The 16,071-nt window shown below is 43.3% G+C and overlaps 1 protein-coding gene across 8 annotated transcripts in view; it reads left to right on the top strand.

The window, feature by feature from the left end:
- Positions 1 to 16,071, top strand: part of LOC143327894 (signal-induced proliferation-associated 1-like protein 2) — a 79,806-nt gene that overhangs the window by 12,283 nt on the left and 51,452 nt on the right. The gene's annotated exons all lie outside the window — the stretch shown is intronic.

The raw sequence follows: 16,071 nt of genomic DNA on the forward strand, positions 1-16,071 counted from the left end.
CTTCCAATGAAAAGCAGCTCTCTGGCCAGTGATTATTATTCACGTGCTAATTTTAGCCCCTGCAATCGTCAGAAACCCTCATTATGTGCCCTGTGGATGAAGCACGTCATCTGTCCTGCACACAAAATGTGCTGAGCCGGAACTATTGGTGTCTGCCAACTTTTGCCAAAGTATAGTTTGTAGGTTGTGGTGGTGATGCTGGTACTCTGCCCCAGGAGTTTCTGACAGATCCTAATCATATGTTCATAGTTAATGAAAGAGCATGTGCAAAGCTGCAAAATAGAAACAAGACTTGGATAAGCACTTAATTACTGAAGACATCCTCAGTGTGCCAGTGGCAATGCTGTAGTGTTCAAAAATTAATTCTTCGGTTTGCTCTGCAGTGTGATTACAGCAGCAGAAATTAAGTTCTCTTCTCTATGAGCAGAGATGAAGTTGTTTGCACCAGTGACAATGTTTTGAAGCTGTGGTACCCACCCTTTTCAGACTGCCTTGAAGCAGTGCAAAATCCACTGTCACCAGTTGCATTTGACTATTTTGTATTTGAAAGAATAATTTTTTTCTCCAATTTCTTTCAAAGAAAACTGCAAAAATGAGAAGCACAAATGTTTTTCTGCTTCCTTATTCTGTTCAACTACCTCATAACCCCTCAGATTATCTTGCGACCCCTTGTTGGTTCCTCACTCCAAGATCTTTTCTGACGTCATCTTGGTTCACCTTTTTCAAGACTAAAATGTTTAATAATGATGCTTTGTGTTGCTTGAAACTGAGCAACAATGTGTCTGTCCTTGTATTCACCAGATCACCACTCATCTCTGTGCTGCTCTCTGCTCCTCTCCTCTCCCTCCCTCTTTGTTCTGAAGGGAGGTCTGCTGTCACTCAGTGCTGTCATACGCAGAAAAAAGTTGCCTAGCAACAACATAGGGGATGCGAAGCCACTGTTTACTCTCCACCCCCTCACCTCATGTGCCCACTACCCCCTTCTCTTTCACTCTTCTCCTGATGGAGTGGCATGGGAGGATAGTGGAGGCAGCTCAGAGTCTTGCTCTCTGATGAATTCAGACAACAGATACAGAATAAACAGAAAGAGAGAGAGAGATGGACGGAGAGACAGAGATGGAGCGAGAGAGAGAGATAGAGAGAGAGGGAGAGGGAGAGGGAGAGGGAGAGACGGGGGACAGGGAGGGGGTGAATGGGAGAGAAGTGACACTCGGAGTGTCTGCCTGTTGCCTGCCAGCTGCTTTCCTTCCCTTCCTCTCTGCAGGAGGAACAGGCCGTTTCCCTAAACAACTTCTCTCCCTCTCTGCATAACTAAGGAGAAACTTGTCTTACCACAGCATGCCATTATCAGCAGGACTAAAAATACTGGACAGCAAATGTATCACATGCCTGGCTATCGTCACGCCCTCACGAAAGAGGGCTCAATCTAAGCGGATGCAGGTGCCTTTCATTCTTGGTGGATTGTTAAATGTCCCCTGGTGGAAGTAATCAGGCAAAAGCCCTTGTTCCTTACCACATTATGCTCCTTTGTTTAGTACTGTAATTATGAAGAAAGCCTCAGTGGCTTTCACACTGCCATGCTGAGTCTGGTTGTCTTTTCAGGTTGACTGTAGAATGACAAGAGAAGCCTATTCTGTTTGGAAAGAACAGGCTTCACTGCAGAGATCATACAAGAGCGTGTGATTTAACACCAGGCTATCTCCTGGATAATGGTGAGTGTACGTGTATTGTGATCAGGCTTTGCAAGTGAGGAATTATATTTTTCACAGTTTTTGACAGTTTGTCCACATTTATAGTTAGCCCAGTAAAAAGCTCTGCCTAATGCTAATGCTGAAATGACCAGTTGGACATTTGGAAAAATATTCCTGTTGACTTTCTTACAGGGAGTCAGATGAGAAGATTGATACCTCCTTCATGTCTGTACAATTAATACAAAGCTACAGCCAGTTAGCTTAGCTTAGCAGAAACTGCAAAGAGCTAGTCTGACACTGTCTAAAGACACTAAGCCTCACTAATTTACGTGTTATGTCTCACTATCACATCTCTTGCTACAGGGCGGTTATATGCTCTTCATCAATCTTATCTAACTCTAAGTAAACAAGTGTATTGTCCAAAATATGCTTCTTTAAGCATGCAAAACGTTAATTACAAGAGCCATATCCAACTCAAGTATAAAGCTAAACCTTTCTCTAAACCAAGGTAGTTTTTTTCTATAAATATATAATGGTAGAGAAATGAACACTTTGAATGAACAGAAACTTTGTCCCTGGCTTAATATTGCCATTTTCTGTGGAACTTCCCATGTGAGTAAAACAAATCACGACTCAAGTGTGACAAGAAAAACAATCTCCTGCCGCTAAAAGTATATTTCATTTCATTTTATTATTATGCAGGAGATGATTAAAAGAAACTCTTTTATCATATTGAGTTAGATGATGGAGTCCCCAGAAGTCAGTATGTTTCTTTAAAGAAGTCAAAACTCTCCACAGCGTTTGAAAAATGAGCTGTGAAAGATGTTTTTTTTAGTGTTTGTGAATGTAGGTCGTTCTGCATGTGTATCCGTTTGTGTAATGACTACCCTTGGTATGTAAATTACCCATCAGACCCGGTCGTCCATGTGCAAACGAGCAGCGCTTGTGGGATTGTGTGTTTCTCCACAGGCCCTGCTGCACATGTGTGTAGGCTGATGAATAGTTTGTCTGTTTGCTGGGATGCAGTGACAAGAACTCCTAAGTGTTACCTCCTGGGGCTTCCCACTCTTCAAATAAAACTCTTTCCTTCCCCTCAACTCAAATCAAAGCTGCAAACCTGCCTGCAGAGGCTAGATCAAAGCGGATTGTGGCACACAGACCTGTACTTGCTGCCAGTCATTCAGCTTGATTAAAGTCTGTCATTTCCTGCTGTTAACATGCTCGTACCTCCAACCAGAAACAGACAGAGCATCAGGAAGTGGTTAGAATGACACTGTTTAGTGTTTTTCCAATTAAGCTCCCTGAAACTCAATTATGTTGTGAGATATATCATCAAAACTCAATTACCGTACAAAGTTGTTCTTTATTTAGCCTTTATGTGTCCAAGGACAGTTGACTTCTCTGGAATAACGTGGTTTTTTTTTACGCAACTCCTCAACTGTTTCATTGGTTGTTTAGAAGGGTTTTATTGGTCTCCACACCCACATTTAACCTGCTGGTTCACAGAATTCAACCACAAACCCTTACATGTCTCAAGTCTGCTTCACTATCTGTGTGTTGGGGCCAAAGCACACCAAGCTGACCTCAAAGAAGTGGCATGAACAAACGGCAACAAATAACAGCTGACACTGCCCAACAGCCCAGGCGTCTTCCATTAAAAGCTGAAGTTGAACACCACAAACAGCTGACGGTCAGCTGACCTCCATTTGCATATGAGGAAATTGCTACTCAGAAGTATGTGTATGTAATCCAAAAAAAGGACACAGCCTTAGTCTCAATAAATGTTAGAATAATTAACTGAGAATATGTTTGCCAAAAAGTTGAAACTGGAACTGTAACATTTGACCACCCATTAGCTGTTCAAGTTGTTGATTTCACCAGTTTCCTTCAGATTCTCCTGTGCGTGTGTTTTTGTCTTTTTTTTTTTTTTTGTCTTTTGTCTCTTCTTGTCTTCTGAGAGCAAAAGACCACGCACAATGCCAACACATAGCAAAGCAAAGCACACCTTTACACTGCCCGTCACAACTTTTGAATAGACCTCTTACTTGTTATTTGTTGCCATGCAGGCACAGATCGTTCATGAATGCTAGTGGTCAGCCTGCTGTCAGCTGTAGCCTTTGATGCATTCCCTCACATCTTCTGATAAAAGCTGCACTTAAACACACTGCAGTCAGTCTTTGTTGGTGCTAGCTCTTTGGCTTGGTGTGTGCAGGCCCTTAAACCCACAGCTGTTTGCAGTGAAGCACCGGAGAGTAGCGCCCTGCAGAGATGAGGACCTTTTCCGTGCATTTTTCTTCCCTGCTCTTAGGACCATCGCAGCCTCTCCCCTCCCTACCTCCCTCCTATCTGCTGCTCTGGCCTCTACTGAAGGTAAAAATATGCATGCTCAGCATATGGCATGTGGCTAGAGGGATTATCAGTTTTGAAAGAAGGGCAGTTCCCCTCTCTGGTTGTGTCTTTCTTCCCTTATCTCACAGGGCTTAAGGTGGTCATTGTTGCTGGCTCTGTTTGTCAGACAGACCTTTGTACCAGGCTGTAGTTCATAAGACAGGGAACGGATAAGTGGATTCCTCCATCTTCCACTGCTCCAAATGTCAGCAATCGCAAGAAACTTGGAAGGTCACAGGCTTGACCTGGGCATCTTTTCCCGGGAACAATAGCTTTCCCCCTCTTTTTCCTTGTCCTTCCTGTCAGCCAGAAAACTTCTGAATGTCACGGTCCACCCCCTCCCCCCAACCACCAACACCAAGCAGTCTTTCTCCCCCCACCCAGCACAGCCACCTACTTCCCTTACATATGCTAATGTTGTAGTCTTATTCATTCTGTTGGTGGCTTTGTCACAGGGGGAGGGAGAGGGCCGCGTGCATTAGGGGGCAGCTGTATGCATTTTGTTAAACTGACTCCCCGATGGCTGCCAGACTTGTCCTTATTCTACTCTCTCTTCTTCTTTTTCTTCAATCTTTCTCCATTTCCTCACCAAACTAGTTATTGGATAAAGGAGCAGAAGGAAGAGTTGTTTATAGTAGAGGCTTTCTGCTGTGAAGTGCGGCGGCTTCCTCTCAACAAGTGGCTGATGGATTTAATGCACTTGGATAGCATTTCCACACATTGAGCTCATTAACACAGTGGCTCACAGGGCTTTGTGTCCTGTGCCTTTAGGATTTATGGCTCTGATGAAAAAGGACCCTCTTAATCAGGTAAGCATGGCAACTGTTGATCTCTAATGCTGGTTGTCATGTAATGTCCATGTGCAATGGAAAAAATGGAACAGCTGAATAATGCATATTGAACTCATATTGATGCATTTCTGTGCAGAATAAGCATTCTACAAAGCAAGCAAAGTCTTAGACAATAGTATGCTTAAGTCGTCTAGCCTGTGGTGTGTACGAAGAGGAATTTGTGAGTGTGTGTCTCTGGCAGACATTGCACAGAAAGTTCTTGCAAGGTGAATAAATGAGTGATTCATCTGTGTATCTGTGCTTACTCCTGCTCTCCCTACAGTTATGTTCCCCTCACATTCTCTAGTTGATTAAACCTTATTCAGTCTCAGCTGTGGGGCTTCCAGCTGCTGCCCAGGAGTCCAAATGGCCTCTCTTACCCCAGATTTCAGACAGCGACACCAGGCCAAGTGTGAAAAACAAACTTTGAAAAGAAAATCAGTACGCTGAAGTGAATAAGAGGAGGCACAGATGCTCCATGGCCCTGACACACTCTGAGGTCATTCTGCCAGTCAGTGTGTATAAATGCTGCTCCTTGAAAGATGTGCGTGAGTGTGTGTCTCTACGTCAGTGTGTAGGTTCTCAGTCTTCACGGTGTCACACAGCTTACCTTCTTCCCTCCTCTGCTGCACTGTTCCTCAGTGATAATGTGACAATATGGACTCTGACTGACCTCAGCAGAGGAGCAGAAGCACGGATGTTCTCAGAGCTTTCGATCTGGCCTCCTCACAACTCTTTTAACAGCTTTCCTTTTTGCAAGATCAGAGCGCCCTTCTCACCATTTCTCTCCACCTCTTTTCTTTCTCTCCTTTTCCCGGGAGAACGTGCTCCGCTGACAGGCTGTCATTGGTATGGAGGTAGAGGGGCAAGCAGCGGGCTGCTGGGAAGCAGCAGAGGGGGTATGTGTGCTGATGGAAATAGGTGGTGGTTTATTCTGGAGGCCTGCTGGGCCACATCAACCCTGCACGTCTCTTTCTGTCTCACCATAGCAGTGAAGGCTGGTGTGGCTAGGCCAAGTTCGGGGGACAGATGGTCCCTTTTGGAAAAGGGCCATAGCACAGTGCTCTCTGTTCGTGGGGCTCCGCTGGAGCAGCCAAGAACAAACACGGTCTCCTTCTGTTGGGAACATACAGGAGCTCCAGTCCGCTAGACCTCAGTAGGCTCTGGGATCGACATCTAAAACTATGCATGTGTACCTTGGGTGTGATATTAATGCGGGTTGTTACATAATATCAGCTGACATACAACTAAGTGCTTCGTGATAGCACTGCTAGTCGCATTTCCAATAACACGGTATTCCACTAGTCAGTATTCATCAATTTTGAATAAGAACAGGGACTCTCTTCGTTATACTTAGCCAGATTTACAACATTGCTTAAATCTTTTAACTTGGTACGCTGTGGGTCTCTGTTTACCACAGTGGTTGTTCTCTGTTCTGTGTATATAAACAGGGAAAATCTGTTGTCCCGTCTATTTTAATTCTCAGATCACCCTGAAACAACTAAAGGACAATGGCAGTGTGCTGCCTGGCAGGCGCTGGGCAGATAGCCAGCTGGCGGGGCATCAGGGTGGGAGACTCCCATTTTCAGTGGAGCCAGGAGGAGGCCTGCCTCTCTCCTGCACTACCTACAGCGAGCACTACCACTATTGTGCTGATTTACAGTATATGATACTCCAATTCTTTTCTTTTCATAATGTGACTTTGCCACATAGCTCGGCTCTACACCTTGTCAGTGTGATTATTTGAAGCTACCATCAGTGCTGTGGCTGTTGTTAAGCTCCCAGTTGATGGATTGCCGTTAGTAATTATGTTAATCTTGGCACGTAAAGGTCGTCATTCCAGAGCTGCAGCGGTAATTTCATTTTATCGATGGCTGTCATCTCAATGCATTATCTGCCATTGGAATTTAGAAACAATATATCTGAAGCACAAGGTGCATTTTATGTCTGTGGTAGAGATACTGTGACAAATGACTTGATGAATGAGCTCAGTTGCAACCAAGTGATAAGAGTCAGGTCTTTTAAAGCACTTAAAGAACATCTGTTGTGGATATTTAGTGATCATATAGCATGTCAAAACACTCCTCAGTGAAGGAACATAAATGTTGCGTTTGAAGCTTTTGCATGCAGAGCTTCAAAACATGCTGTGGTGCTTCACAATGCAATCAATTACTTTGAAAGACCCAATTGATGTTTGCAGAGAAATAGAGATGAAAGGTATGTACACATAATAAGATTTACTTTGACTAGTTCCTTGGCTTCCATACACAATCATGGTGTTTCAAACCACTCTTCTGGCAGACCCCCTTTCTTTGTCTGTAATGTAGCATATGGTAGATATTATGAGATTTGAATGTGTGCAGGAAATGAAACGAGTTTACCATTTGCAGTTGGGTAAATACTTACTGTTCCCTGAACCAAGTAAAGTGGAGTCAGATCTCGAGTGACCCCTGTGCTTCAGACATTCCACATGGAGCTACTGCGAGCACAGACTCTGGGGGTGTACTGCTGTAGGAAAACAGCCTCATGTCTATGTAAGCTACCTCCATGATAAGACAACGGCTAGAAATAACCAGCAGTCCTAACCACAAAGTCCTCAGCAAAGCAAACGGCTATCTTTTGTTTAATTTTACACGTGAGAGCACCACTGTTGACCGATGAGGTGTGGCGAGATTACTGTTGGAGGGCACTGACCTCGGGTGTGCTCTGTGACCACAGGAGCAGATATCAGACGGTGAACCTCAGCACACAGTTACAATATATATCTGTGGCCTCTTTTCTTCCAGCTGTTGTCCGCCTTATATCTGTGGAAAGCTATTCAGTTTTCCGAGGCTGCTATGGAAGTACTGAAGTATTATTCTGGTATGAAGCAACTTCCTTTCTGCAGAGATTCCCGTCTGGTCTTCTCAGTCTAGAAGTGAAACAGCTGAAAGGATTTTTACTTGAGTTTTATATAGATCAAAATGCAGACAGAGTATAAAAGAGTCTCTTTTGAAGCGGCTCTAATGCCAGAGGTTAGACTCCTGGAGACACTGCTGTGCTTGTTTGATAGAGGCTGTGTTCTCCAAAAGGCTGTGCACCTGGAGCACTGACTGGGCATTAGTGAATGTGGGCATTTCCCACAGTGCATAGTGAGGCCTGGCACCCAGGGAATGATGAGACGACGAGGGTATATGTTTACTCTTTGCTGTCTGACCTCCTTTTTTATCTCTTCTGCTGATTGTTCTTCTGCTGTTAGGTCAACTCGGGTCCGTGTGCTTTGAGATGTAAACAAAAGGCCTCTAATCGTCTCTCTCTCCTGCAGAAACTGCCTCCGTTCGGCCCCTCTCCCTTTACGCAAGCACACACTCAAATGTACACACACCCCGCTCCTTTGTAGTTCTTTCTGTATTTTCTTGGTCTGCTGTCATTCCCATTGTCATTTTGACACTTTTATGCTTTCACTCAAAGATTTAAGCTTGAACGGGACAGAATGCACATATGCAGACCGTCAAAGAGATATTAGGTTACAAATGAGTAGTTCAACCCTGATTCCAAGCAAGGACACTGCAATACGTAAAAAGAAACAGAATATAACGACTGAGCCTTTTGAGGATGCCCCTTTCACACCCAGTCATGATACTATCACCTGTTACCAGTGAACCTGTTTACCTGTGGAATGTTCCAAACAGGTGTTTTTGGAGCATTCCACATCTCTCCCAGTCTTCAGCTGCTCCTTTCCCAACTTGTTTGAAACATGTTGCTGCATCAAATTCAGAATAAGCAGATATTTACAAAAATCAATGAAGCTGATGATGTGAAACATTAAATGTATTGCCTTTGTTCTGTTTTCAATTGAGTATATGTCAAAAAGGATTAACAGATGATCACATTCTGTCGCAACCTTTTAGGAATCAGGGTCGTAAAACATGGAGGGACTGGACTTTGAAAAACAGAAATGTCATGTTCTCTCAAACAATGAAGCAGGTTTGCAACCGATAAAAAGCCCTCATTGGGCTGTAATGCAGTGTGTAGTCCTGCAATTATAACTTTCATGCTTAAAGCGCCTCCAAATTGTTAATGATGTCGTGTGATCAGTTCCACATTTTAGGTACCAGCTTTGGGGCACATGGTCCTTGTTAATCTGCTGTTTATATTATTTCCAAACTGGGTAAATGGAGCAAATTTGACAACCAGGATGAATAATTTCAAGGCAACTTTGAAAGGAATCCATCCTATGAATATGTTCCATGAACACACAAAGATCTGCTAAAACTGTACTGAATACTGAAATATTATACCAAAACTAGTAGAAAGCAGCTGGTCCTTGGCTGTGCTTCTCACCTTTCATGTTGCTTTACTGGCACTGTGCTGTAGTCTAGTATTTATAGAAATGTTTGAGAAAATTTGAAAGACACTTCTAATGCAGTTAATGAAGTAAATCACATTAGGTTTATTTACTTGGAGTGTTTATTACTTTTGTTGAAATAGGTCACTCATTTTGGCACATCATAAAAGTGGCTGGCACACATTCGCCCCCTCATTTGCACCCCTTCTCTGGCAGAAAGGAGTAAGCTCTCTGTTCTGTCTCCTTCTTTGGTTTAGGGAACAAACACATTGTCTGCTTTTTGTTGTTGCAAAGCAGCAGCAGGACCGCTTCTAAATCATCTTGTCCCTCTTGTAACATAAGCTGTAACTTTAAGCTGCAGCTGGAGCTTGTGCATCTGTTCATTTCAACTTTCACCATCAGGATTTCTGGCTTTGTGACTTCTCTGCAAATTCCACAATTTTACATAGAGGGACAAACCTCCAGTCACACCCAGAGCCGTATTCAGCAGCCTTTGAGGGCAGGCCAAAGCTGATTTCAAATCCAGTACACTGGAGCTCATAATAGAAATCTCTGAAGGAGAGGGTGCGATGCAGGGGGAGCAGTGGGCAAATGGTTACTGACAGTCCCTATATCCTCTCTAATGGAAGATGCTGTCAAATTGCCACCCGTCACTAGCGAGGTATTATTTTTAATTCTGTAGCTTATTACTTACACAACCTCACTTAACCTAAATAATTCTTAGCATCTGTGGTTGTTAAATTCCCATCCGTGTGAAAATCTTTTAAGGATAACTAAGCTGGATATGGTGTGCTGTTCGTTTCTACACATCAGGCTCGATAAGGCGGCTGGCTGGAACTCATTTCATTGGTTTCCTTACCTCCCACTGAGGGTGTGACCCTCCATTCACACTGGCCATTAAAATCTCAGCATTACTCCCTGCAGGCAATATTGGCACATCGGGGTGTTCAGTTGGTGGTCTGAGCACAATAAGAGAAGGTGGAGTTAGATGATTGGGTTCTTAGGCTATAGTGAGTTATCGCTGTGTACAGGAAGGGGTGGTTTAGGCCATTAATGGCAGGGCTTTAGCATCAGTGCTAATTTGAGTGTCAGCTGGTGTGAGATTCCTCCCTGTTGTGAGGTTGAATTGTGGGAGCAGCAGATGAAAGAGGAAGAAGTTGAATGACGCATTTGGTTTTCTTTGGTCACATGCACACACACAGTCTCACACACAGTGTCCTCTCTGGTTATGGAGACACTTGGGGAAGATGGTATGCCTGCTTTCCCAGGACCCAGTAATGAACTCTCAAGGACACCATCGCCCAATTAATTGGGTCTGTGGTTTAATTGTACAGATCTCTTTGAGCAAGATTTGGCAAAACTCCCATTCTTTTTTTGTCTTCCAGCTCCAGCACTTTCATTTCTCTTCTTAACCTCACATTCTCCTGTGCTTTAACCCAGTCAAGGTAAAGAATCACTCCAGTGAAGCAGAAACAGAAATGTTTTCATCAAATTGGAGATGCCTGTGTCTGGTTGCAGTCATACACCCCTCCTTCTCTGACTGCAAGTGTGATGAATTTAATATCTATCCTGCCCAAAACCAAAGCGCACAGCCCTCTCCCATTCCCACCGCAAGGTTGGAACAGCTGCTCACAATAGAGGATTGAAAACAGAGCTCCCACGTTGTTTTAAATCAACTCCTCAGAGGGCGAAACACTAACACAGTGTGCAGCGCAAATTTGATTGTATTTGAGTGTGATGTGACATGGAATGTGATTCATTGTTTTTATTGTGAGTTTATTGAGGAATCAAATGGCGGGCAGTGAAGCATAAGCAAATGTGCCTTCAGGTCTGTTTGCTTTCCGCTTGGATTTTTTCCTTCCTCTGTGCTAATGATGAACACAGTGTGACACATCCAAATGTCTGACTGGCTGAAGCCTGTCAACATTAAACAGTAGAAGGCAGGTGACAAGCAACTAAAATAAAAAGGGTTGTGAATGCACAGAGCAGGACTTGTAAATTTGCTTCACATAGTAATGCTGCGTGACTCACTATATGATGAAGTCCATGAGCTGGAAAATTGCTGTAATCATCTTGGCCTCTAACCTACATTGCACCCTAATTTGGCTGCAGGAGGAGATGACTGCATCACGGCTTGGCCTCAGCTCTGGAGGTCGAGGTGTCTTGGGGACGAGGCCAGCTACTACTTCCTGCTTGCTGAGAACAGAGGAGCATTAATGTGGCTCAATTACATCGGCGTTTATTAAAGATAATTGTCCATAATCACAGGTCTGTGTTCACCCCAGGGCTCAGAGTGACCCTGCAGCTTTGGAGGGCTAAATAAACATGCTTGACTTTGGCCTGGGGTGCACTAGGCTGGGCATTGTAGTGGATACCACATTTTGGAAGAATTTGAAAATTCAAGGAAAGGAAAAACATGGCTTGAATACAGTTGCTTCGCTTCAGGGCCATGTGCCTTCTTTTACCTACAAGATGCTTTGGCTTCAGCTTTGCCAGTGAACTGAATAATATAATAACACACTGCTCTGTTATTGTAATAGTCTGTAATCATACAGAGTGGGTGCACTGGCAGAAACATACAGCTACATTGTGCTTGTGATGGTCAAACATATGCAAATCTTGATATTTTGCTTCCATAATTGTGACTTCTAGGTGAAGTTTTGCAATTTTAACGCGCTAAACCTTTGCAGCATCAACTCCTCTAGTTTATGCTGCACAAGATATTTTGAAAGGTAACCTTATGTTAGTATCAGGCATGCAGATGATTTGACATTCCTCTCAAGAGTATTTTTTAAAGGCCTTACGACATGGTCCTGCTTTTTGAGCATACATTATGTGCCTAATAAGTGCTGTCAGCTCTAACTGGAGTAATCTTAATAATGTTGTGCACAAAATGTGTTTGCAACTGGCATCAAATACAGTGTCAGTGTTAATATATGCAGTGCTGTTTTGTAGAACATCCTTGCATTATGACTTAATTTCCATAAATCTCTTTTCAAATTTACATTTTTTTACACTCTTAACTCAAGTAGCTGAGCAGCAAAGTGCCATACTGCCCAGTTTGATTCATCCAATATTGTAAACATTTGCATAATTTGGAGAACTGCAAGAGAGCCACAACCAAACTCTGACAAAAAGATGATCCACAGTGTTGTCCAGAGGGACTTCCTCTCTGATTGTAGTGACAGTTGTGTAGGAGACATAGAAGTGACTAAATGAGAAGTGAGTGTCAGACTTGGCTGACATCATGCCGTGTGTCCGGCTCTGGTGAAATGGCCTATCAGTGATAATAACTATTAATCTCAAGATGGTGGACAGATCGCGTTCACTTCTCTGACAACGTATTAATATCTGCCGGGCCTTTAATCAGGCCACAATGTCAGGATTATTTTAAGACCTGGGAGAACTGCTGGGCCACTCCTCTCTAGATGAACCAAGATGAAAGACAGACTATCCAACATCAGAGACAGAAAATGAGTTCATTACTGTAATTAGGCCTGTCTTTCTCCCATCTCTCCTTCTCCATCCCTCCCCCCGTTCAACAGGCCTTGTGTCTTAAACACCCATAATGGCGATGCATTACTCCAGTAATAAAGGGCTGTTAGCAAAGCAGACCGCCCACCCTCCATCTGCTGCCTCCCCTGTACACACAGCCACAAAGGAAAGGACAGAAAACAGCCTCCTTCAGGTCACACTGAAGATAGATTCTGCTGACCAAGTAGTGTGTGGCACTCTATTGGTTGGGGGTGCAGGGGGATGGATGTGGAATGAGACATGCTACAACTGAGTTCATTAATCACTGTCGCAGGGAAAGTAGTTAATAGAAGGCAGGAAAGGGAAACACAGACCACCATGTTCACTGGTTTATCCTGTCCTGTCCTCAAGGTGAAATAGAAGCCAGTTCACCCTTTCCTGACCCCGTGTAGCAGCGCAAACAGGGAGAGGCTGGCCAGTATGAACATAAACAGACTAATCTCCTGCTTCTGTGCTTTGTTTTGTTCTTTTTAAACTATGAATTCACTACAAGTGGGAAAGAGATTGGCGACGATCTATGAAACACAGCCAGGACTGAAAAGACTTTTGCTTTTAAAATAGGGAATATTTGTACTGGTGGTGTCTTTTGTTGTCTTTATTTCTTCATGTTTGTCCATTTTTTTCTTCTTTTCACACGATGACATAATGTTGTTTTCTCCTGACAGTGATAACAGCGCTGCTGTGTTGACAGCATTACAGCCCTCTATCTTTTTTAGCCGCTCAGCACAGACTACTGTGAAAAGTCATTCATGCTGTTTTGTTGTCATGCATTGAAATTACAGTATGTCAGTTTCTTTGTTCTTCCTGTTCTCAGTCATCCGTTAAAGCCTCTGTTGGAGTGTCACCATTGATAAAGCTGTTTGCACAGGTGGCACATTTTGCTGTCACTCGCTGTAATTGTTCAGTCAACGCGTGACATTTGGGTGTCGGTCAGCAGACTGCCTTTGTCACCTCTGCTCCCTGCCATGCCTGGGAAAGAAACCTGAGGTAGATTTTGGTTGACTGGAGAAACCAAAATTTAATTTTCAGCAGCAAGAGTAGAAGCTGCTGGGAAAATGTCAAGTCACCTACAGTCACTTTTTCAAGACTTTTTGTTTGCTTTGGTGACAGAATATTATGGTTGCAGCGGTATACATGTTTCATACCATGGTACGAAAGTGGATGCTTCTAATGTCATTGCACATTTGCTTATCATATTAATGTTGTTAAAAATATATATTGAATTCTACCTTAGTAGTAACTTGAAGCACCAGATGGGTTGTTGCACAGAACCATCTGTAAAGTCTTCCAGGGAAACTGTTTGGAAAAGGGCAGGCACTTTCAAAAACACACTTGGCAGGTGATTGGATGAACCATCTGTCTATCAGAGGCTAACTTCAACCAATCAGATCCACTAACCATGGTCATACTACAAGAGTGAAACTCTTGCCCAAGCCAGTCAGGAAGACCGAAAACATGTTTTCCATGGAGAAAAGCTTTCAGTGTCATTCTTTGTTCCTGTTTCAATGAAGAAACACTCTCCAGCCCAGCGCATATTCATTCATCATTCCCCAAATGTAACTGATGAACATATTTTCCAGAACAGTTTTGTTGCTGCATTATGCACTCACATGACACTACTCCGTATCTTCCTGTCCTCTCTAAACCTTGTGTTGAATACAGTGACACTACAGTTTTCTGCTTGCGAATGAGTTAGGCAGCAGATTTAACTGAGAAGGTATGCTTATCAGTCTGTTCCTACACATCTGGGTCATGCGTGCCTTAACCTGTATTTGGCCCAGGCAGAAAGCTCGTACTTTATTATCACAAAGTTCCCAACTCATCCCATGTGTATTTGGTCCAGTGTGTGTTGTAGCTAATTTTGATGTGGCCCAAATTTTCATCCCAAAATAGCTCACCCTCCTCTTTAATGGTAAATGACAGAAAAATGTAAACAGTTGTCTGGAAACAGAAGCTATCATGTTAAAGGGCAGTGGACGGAGGTTAACTTTATCTATCATGTCCACAGTGAAACCTTACAAGAGAGTAGTTCTAACAGGGCTTATCTTCACTGAAGCAAAAAAAAAAAACTAGCAATTCAGTGCCATTTTCTCTGTGATCTGCAGGGTTTACTTGATAACTCATGGGATTTTCACATGATTGCAGTACTAGAAGAAATGAAGCACACCACCAGCTTGAGAGAACAAGAAAAAGCATTTAGGTCAGTTTAGGAGAACTCACAGTCTCTGTTATGACATGGTGTGGTGTGATCATCGGAAGTCAGTGTTTGAGGAGATGAATCCAGTGTAGCACCATGGCCACTTACCCTCACTGGACCAACAACACTCCTAATAGCATGGCCTGAGATCGATGGGAGAACAGCCTGCTTGGCTTTCCTGGAGTTGCTCACTTCCTCTTGGAGGCTTGCTTTCACCATCAGTATACAATATGGTGTTTGTTTGTTAGTGTCTTTATTACATTGTCCATGTCAAATCGTTTTGCACAGTTGAAGGAGGTTATATGACCACTGTGGTGCCTAGTCTACAAATGGCTGATATAACGGGACAATACTTCTGGGTAAAAATGGAAATGTGAGTTTGCAGTGTGTGTGTATATCTGACACCTGAAATACCCAAGAGGGAATGAAGCTGCCTTTCAAGGACAGTGTTTTCGCTCTCCTTCTCTCTGTCCTCAGATGTTCAGGTTAATGAATAAAACTGCTGATATCAGCTGTTTGTTTGTTATTTCCACGGTTGAACAAAACTGAACAAGGGGAAAGAGTAAACTTGCAAGCTTTCTCCTCTAAAGTTACAGTCGTGGTGTAGAGTACAACCTCATATTTCAGTGACTATTGTTACTTTTCTGTTTTATATGTGTCATAGCCAGTTTACCTCATTGGGTCCTCTTTAATTTTCCTGCTTTGCTCAAGTTCAGTGACCCTGTCCTCCAGAGAGGTTGTGCGGTCTTCACCCTCAGAAATGCAGCTGTGTGTTTCAGTTATTCTTTTAATGTTGTCTTCAGTGCGGTTGCTCCGTCTGTCCAGGTTGACTTCAAATCAGCAGACTTCTGCTCCATAACAGCCCTAATCTTCTCAGAATTGTTCTGGTCAGTAGTGCTGGCAAAATTTTTCTCGAATGGCACGGTTGTCATCTGTGATAACCTCAGTGCAGGCCAAGTGTGACTTTTTTGCTTGAGAGTGTGTTCTCCGAGTTTCTCGCAAATGACTGTTTCCTTCAATTCCAGACATCTTTCCCAATAAAGGTCACCTAAGTGTCTGAGGTTTAATCAGTCAGGAATAAGAAATAGTCTGCCCTCAAGGTGG

This window comes from Chaetodon auriga, chromosome 11 (assembly GCF_051107435.1).
Source record: "Chaetodon auriga isolate fChaAug3 chromosome 11, fChaAug3.hap1, whole genome shotgun sequence".
NCBI lineage: Eukaryota > Metazoa > Chordata > Actinopteri > Chaetodontiformes > Chaetodontidae > Chaetodon > Chaetodon auriga.